The sequence below is a fragment of the Siphateles boraxobius genome, unplaced genomic scaffold (genome assembly GCF_051911475.1).
Source record: "Siphateles boraxobius isolate OS27281-9 unplaced genomic scaffold, OSU_SipBor_1 13, whole genome shotgun sequence".
NCBI lineage: Eukaryota > Metazoa > Chordata > Actinopteri > Cypriniformes > Leuciscidae > Siphateles > Siphateles boraxobius.
In genome coordinates, this window is record NW_027508733.1 from 11,132,958 (window position 1) to 11,138,957 (window position 6,000).

The following is a 6,000-nucleotide window of genomic DNA, read 5'->3' on the forward strand; positions in this document are numbered from 1 at the left end:
TGGCTATGCCCCTTCTTCATTGGCAAATACATTCTGGAACTGTCCCCACATCACCCTCTATTGGTCATGTTGTAGAAATTTTAATAGTCATTGATCCCAAACAGATATCATAAGAGAGAGAGAACCTATACAATGTATAAAAGTATATGTGTGTACGTGCTTGTGTGTGACGTTTCAGGAACATATGGGACAGAGCCTCTGACCTTAGGGACGGTCAGGTTTGGCCAGTTTATTTCAGTACCAGTTTGTGTCTTTAGGTAGAAACTAAACAGCAGTGAGGACCTTATCTGGGTGGGTGAAAGGTACAGCGGGTGAGAAGGAACCTTGAAAAGAGTATAAGGGCTGTCTCATATCTTCCTGCTGTGTGTCACTCTCTTGCACAGCGTAACTTCTGTGTACTAGACTGGACCTATTCTTGCAAGAATAAATACTTCTCTTTTTATTAATTTGACTCTGAGTGTCTCTTACTCAGTGATGATGTTTAACAGAATTTTTGCCACAACAGTCTAAAATAATTGAGACTTTGTCAGCAAATTTTAATGTTAGACTCCCAGCAGATCCAGTAATGTCACTATTTGGTGTTGTACCTACAGATATACATTAAATACAGCTCACAAATTAATGTAATGTGTTTTATGATGTTGCTAGCCAGACGTCTAATTTTACTAAACTGGAAAAATAAAATGCCTCCTACTCATCAAAACCTTCTTAGAGACGTAATGCAATATTTACAATTGGAAGAGATTAAATATTCTTTGAGGAAGAAAGAACAAACATTTTACTCAATTTGGCAACCTTTTATTAATTATTACAATAAGTAAATGTGGACAGCCCTCCTAATGCCTGATTTGATCAATTTTTATTTATTACTTCAAGTGTGTGCAGGTTTTTTTTTCTTCTTTTTGTTGTTTTGTTTTTATATTCATACATACAAATTGCATACATGTAAGTGATTTGTAAAAAAACTGTTGGAAAATGATAAAAAAAACAGAAAAAAAAAAAACACTCAGTATACATCATCGGCACAATGCCCTGAAGGAGCCTGAGATTTTTCACGGCAACCTTTTTTTCACGGGAGTGACCTCCTTATACTCCTGAATCCTTGCCGAGTCCAACGATACTAAACATGCAAGGTTTTTCCTTTTGATTTTTGTTACGGTGTCATTTAGAGCTTAAAAAAAATTGCTGTTATCTTCAAAGACCATTAGTCTGATCGAGACAACAAAAAACAGGCAATTTGAAAACATAGGTAAATAGCTAAACAATAATGCCCAAATGTCAAAATTATGATAGGAACTGAGAAAAAAAAAATCCAATCAATGACATCCATGAATAATTTGTATGCTCATAAATATAAGTGTCTCAACTTCAAAACAAAATGAGATATTTACAACAAATTTGACATACATGGGAACACTTTGAGGACTACTAATAAAAGTGGTGGAGATCAGGCAAGACAAGGTGCTATAACTAAAAAAACCAACTTAAAAAACAAAAATATTTTTCCTTAGTAAATTGCCTGTATTGGCCTTAAATGGTCTTTCCTAAGTATTGTCACAGGTCGGGGCAGGCCGAATCAGACTGCACCCACCCCTGGGACCCGTACCACCCTTGGGGAGTCGGACAGAGGCCAGGCAAGGAGGACAGACAGCGAGACTAAGTAAAAAGTATTTTATTGGATTTAAAATTAAATAAAGAAACTAAAAGGGGAGTCTTCTGTGCAGGGTCGTTCCGTTTGGCGGACCCGCCGGAGGCCCACAGGGCGCAATGTAAAAGGGGGAAGGCTGCTACAGGACAATCCAGGTGCGTGTTGCAGGTATGAACTCTTCTCCTTCCACAGGTGCCGGACAGAGCGCTCATGGCTGGAAGGCTTCACTGCAAAGCAGACAGGTGAATATACGGACACGTAATCCTCTTCTGCACAGGTGACAGGCAGAGAACTTACGGCTGGAGGGTTTCAGGCTGGAGGGCTTCACTGCAAAGCAGTCAGGTGAGTATACAGGCACGTAATCCTCTTATTCACAGGGGACAGACAGAGAACTTGCGGCTGGAGAGTTGTCAGGCTGGAGGGCTTCACTGCAAAGCAGACAGGTGAGTATTCAAGCACGTAATCCTCTTCTTCACAGGTGACAGACAGAGAACTTACGGCTGGAAGGCTTCACTGCAAAGCAGACAGGTGAATATACGGGCACGTAATCCTCTTCTTCACAGATGACAGACAGAGAACTTACGGCTGGAGGGCTTCACTGCAAAGCAGTCAGGTGAATATACGGGCACGTAATCCTCTTGAAGGGGGCCGGCAGACAGTTTGCGGCGGGAGAGTTTCAAGCTGGAGGACTTCACTGCAAAGCAGTCAGGTGAGCATACAGGCACGTAATCCTCTTCTACAAGTGACAGAACTTACGGCTCGGGGGTTTCACTGCAAAGCAGTCGGTAGAGCATTCACCTACGTGTCCCTCTTCACAATGGGCTGTCAAACAATACACTCAAGGTCTGTGGAGTATAACAGAGTTAACATCTTATGTCTTTAGAACGTGATAGAAACTCAGGTACACAACGGACATCCAGCGGGTTTAAGTTCACACTTCACGCATCAAGCCTGTGCATCACATCACTTCATCTCTGCAATTCAGCACTCAGTGGGAAAATACATATATAGATGGCCGTCACCCATTGCAGACCTGGCATTCACATCAGGGAGTCCATAGACACGAGAGAGGAGAATGGGAATTGATTGGACTACTCACAATCTCTCACAAACGATCTTACTGTCCCGCGATTCCCTCCTTCTGGTTGAGTCAACATGCTCCATCTCCCAAACTCACTGTGCCGCGCCCGTTTGCCAGCCCCGCTTCCTCTTTTCCAACGCTCACGCTTCCTCTTTTCCAACGCTCACGCTTCCTCTTTTCCAACGCTCACGCCTCCTCCAGGCTCACAGTCCCCACAAAGACAACTCCCCTTAGGTCTGTACTCTCTCCTTTTATCGTCCTCAGACGGCAACGTGTCCCAATCGCGGGGCTTCAATCCCCTCATACACAGCTGCCGGCGATATTAGGCTAATCACCCCATTCGCGGGGATTTTTGCGCTAACCCGGAACTAGCCAGGTGTTTCGTTGTTATGGGTCCGACGGGAGGCAATCTCGGCGAACATTAGTTCCGCCTTGCAAGGGAAAAAGTCAAAATTTCGTCACCTGGTGACAGTATGATCTAAGATTATTAGTTTATTTGGATCCCCATTAGCCACTGCATAGGCAGAGGCTTCTCTTCCTGGGGTCCCAACAATTAAATACAAATACTACATTTAATCAAAAACAATAAAAAGTTAAGTCAATAGCTGCGTTTCCACTGCCGGGCCAGGGCCGAGCCGTGCTAGTGCGTGCCAGGGCCGGTCGCGTTTCCACTGTCACTTCCGGGGTTTGATCGGGGCTTACTCAGGGCCAACGGCCAGCATTTCTGGCCCATGGAATACCTTGGGCCAAAAAGGGCCAGCTCGGGCTAGAGGCGTGGGCAAGGTAAAAGGCGGAGTTTATCGGTGTTTGGGAAAGTTATGGTCTGCGGCAAAGCCGGCAAGATGCACATTTCACTTTTTTATAACTCGCGCAAAATAATCGCTGCTCGAAATGGAGAATCGCCTGTACTGGTCTGTCGAAGATACCAAAGCTCTTCAGAGCATTTGGGCAGAACAAAGGGTACAACGTCAATTTGACGGCGTGTGAAGAAACAAGGACGTTATAAAATACATTGTTGCTGAATTTTGTAGCTAAGCATTCAGCGAGCAACTCAAGTTCGGGAAAAAATAAAAAAGTTGCGGGCGCAGTATTGTACAAGGCGATTAAAACGCACAATGGACAAAGCGGAGCTCAGAGAAGAAACTTTCCATGGTTCGACTTGATGGACAGTGTGCTGGTCACCGTCCCTCTGTTAATGGTGACTCGCGAGACAAGTCGGGACACTATTGCAGCCACGGCCGGTGAGTTAATATACATGCTATCTTCCTAACCTAAAAAATAAATAAATTCATAATACTCGCTGAAATGGGTTGGGTTATATGACGTTTGATCCAGAAAGGCGTGTTAGGTGCGGGGTTTAGGGCAGCGTTGCGGGGCTACTTTCCCGGCAGTGGAAACGCAAGCCCGGTGCTTAAGGCCTGAGGCCACTGGCTCGGCTCGCTGTTAGCCCTGGCCCGGCCCTGGCCCGACAGTGGAAACCCTAACCCTAACATTCATTCCAAATATAAAAATCAACAATGTACTAAATATAGTGCTATTAACTGCTCCTTAAAATATTTTTTTAAAACGCATTTTTCTTGTGCAGAGTGTCTCTTGTCAAAATGTGTAATATCAATGGTGAATTCTTCCATAGTTTCATTCTTCTATACTGTACATTACAGTCCGATATTTTGCAGTGGTTTTCGAAATAAAATAAAAACATCCCTTTTATGCATGCCTGGTGTTAAAATCATGACTAGCACTACTATACAAAAATTGAGAGTACAGGAAATTAGGAATTCTAGACACAGAAATATGTCTTATAAAACAAAGCAGAGACAATCTTTCACCAGCACATTCTTATTCTTAAATGTTTTGTCTTTATGCACTCGACCAAACACCTGGGCAATAATCTAAGCTAGAACCATTGTTTTAGAAATACAGTTGTAACCCGGGTAACCCAGGCCACCAGTAAATGACTTGAGAGTTGGAAAAAGTTAAGAAAAGAAAGAATTAAAGTGTTCTACAAAGAAACGCTATTCATCCAATCACTGATTGTGCTGCAGTGACTGACAGCCCTGAGAGCCAAAAGTAGCGGCCAATTCATTAGGCCCGCCCACAGTTCGCGCCGGCGCAGCTGTCAGTCAGCATGAACAGATGAGGGAATCAGATGAGAACAGACGACGCAGCACAGGGACCATTTCTCCAGAAACTCCTTTCAATAAATCATAATCATAATCGAACGGGAACTGTGATTGAGTGCACTTGGAAGCGTCAGGCTGGTGTGTTGTCAGAGAGAAAAAAGTGGAGTGGAAATCGAAGGATCCCAGAGTGGAAATCTGTATTGAATAATCTTCTTTAAGTGAATATGTGATGCAATCTCGTTTTGGTGAGTGATTTATTTTTTATATGGAAACTGAATATAAAAAGACATATGAACAATATAGATGTCAATTTCAGAAATGATTTGATATGAGTTAAGTTGAGTAAATAGGCCGCAATCACAGCGCGAGCTGAACTAGTAGCCAAAGCTAAAGCTACCACGTCTAACGATGCTTATTGTATCATGAGTTGAGACAATGAGTGATTTATGAGTGTTGATGTGTTCTATAAATGTCCAAAAGTTACATTAATGTGTAATTTGAGATGCGCATAATTATTGTACATTTGTCTTGTGTTCTGCAAAGCTGGATTCTCTTACGAGAGAATCTCTCGTACTGCGTAATATCTTATGCTATGGGGAAAACCTCTTTTCCACGAGATATTGAAGCCAAAAATTATCCTTAATTTTGATTTAATGTAAAACGCTGTGCAGCAGCATGCAGACATAGGCAAGACGGCTCGCGCGCCTATTGGCTGCCCTGCGGCAACAGCAGCAGCCTATCGAGAGAGGCCCTGCGGGACGCGATACCCAATTCGAACCCATTTCGTCACGTCCCGCCAGAATAGGAGTGGCCTTGGCCTATAAATGCACGTGCCGAGCCACACTCAGCGACGGGGACCGCCATGTCATCTGCGTTTCCTGCCTGGGTGAGGATCATGCGGCTCTCGCTCTCGTCGACGGCGGATGCCCTCACTGTGAGCTGCTGCCTATGGTGACTCTGAGGACTCGCCTGGCATCCTTCTCAGAGCCTTCACTTCAGCCCGCTGTTACGCCGCGTCGTAAAAAACGCTGTGCTCAGCGCGCTCCCGAGCCTTCTCCTGCCCGCCAAAGCTCGCCGGTTCGCCCGCCAGCTTCGCCGGCATTGCTTGAGTCGCTCACCGACGGACAGCGGCCGCCGTCTGCCACCGC